The sequence below is a fragment of the Pteropus alecto genome, unplaced genomic scaffold (genome assembly GCF_000325575.1).
Source record: "Pteropus alecto unplaced genomic scaffold, ASM32557v1 scaffold8, whole genome shotgun sequence".
In the NCBI taxonomy this organism is placed as follows: Eukaryota; Metazoa; Chordata; class Mammalia; order Chiroptera; family Pteropodidae; genus Pteropus; species Pteropus alecto.
This window is the reverse complement of record NW_006494609.1, coordinates 12,942,038-12,943,492: the sequence shown is the minus strand read 5'-3', so window position 1 is coordinate 12,943,492 and position 1,455 is coordinate 12,942,038.

The following is a 1,455-nucleotide window of genomic DNA, read 5'->3' as shown; positions in this document are numbered from 1 at the left end:
AGAGTAATAAACACTTTGTGATAGTTAACCTGTGCATGTATGGTTTATGGTTTTTGTGGCTGCCATAACAAATTATCACACACTAGGTGGATTAAACCAACCAAAATCTATTCTCTTGAAGGACTGGAGTCTAGAAGTCTGAAATCCAGCAGGTCTGTGCTCCCTCCAGGGGCTCTGGGGAGAATCCATTTTGGCCTCTTCCTGATTCTGGTGGCTGTTGGCATTGACTTGTAGCTACATCACTCCCGTCTTTGTCTCTGTGGTCACATTGTCTTCTCTTCTGTCTATAATCTCTCTTGCTTCAGTTATAAGAATACTTGTCTTTGGATTTAGGGTCCACCCAGTTAATCCTGGACAATCTCATCTCAAGATCCTTAATTTAAATTACATCTGAACATCCTTATTCCGAATAAGGTAGCATTCATGAGTTTCTACGATTAGGACATGGACGTATATTTTGGGGGCCACATTTAACCTACTACACTGATATACTACAGTAAAAAGACTTTAAAACTGCTATCTTAAAGGACTAGTTTAGCCTTTATAAATTTGATATTAAGGAATAACTCAGAGTTATCCCTAATTTCAAATGTGAGATATCCTTAATTTTTTCTTTCTTACCTTAGCCCATGGGCAAGTTCCATTGTTTTTACTTGCAAAATTTAAATCAAATCTTTCTACTTCTTTCCATATACATTTCAATGCCTTATTCTCACCTACCGTATTCCACAGTGGTCTTCTTACTGATCTTCCTGGCTTCTAATCTGGCCTCATTCCATACCATTCTACACAAAAAACCAGAATAATTAAAAACAAAAGAAAACAAAAAATTCACAAATCTAATCATTGCTTCTTTCTTGCTCTGTTTCTAAGATGATGTTCCATTGTTTCTCCAATAAAATCTATTATATTATGATTTCAAAACTGGGAGTAATTCATTTCTCAACTCTTCGACTATTCTTATTTGGGGATACTTCCTTGCTGGCCCACAACCGTCCAGCCCCATTGGCTTCACTTTAGCATCTTAAACATGCCAAAAGCAATTCCACCAAATGCAGCTTCTCCAAAAGGAGAAACCAGGCAGTCATTACCACTAGAATTCTATTGATAATTGGATAAATTGTTGTTTTTAAAATGGAAATAGTAATTCATCTTGATTACAGATACATTCAAAAACATATAAACAAAATGGAAATACTCTTCCCCTCCTCCCAAACATCCTATCCTCTAGGATAATGACATTTTGGTTTACATCCTTTCAGAATGTATGTTTAAATATTATAAATCTATGATTATACAAATTGGTAACCTGCTTTTTCTACTTAACGGTGAATTGAAAATCTGTTTTCATATTATTGCGTGTATAGTGTCATCATTATTTTTATTTTTGATCCATATTTCCAAATCACCCCATCAAAGACTTGTGCTAATTTGCATTCCCACCGGCAGTGCAGA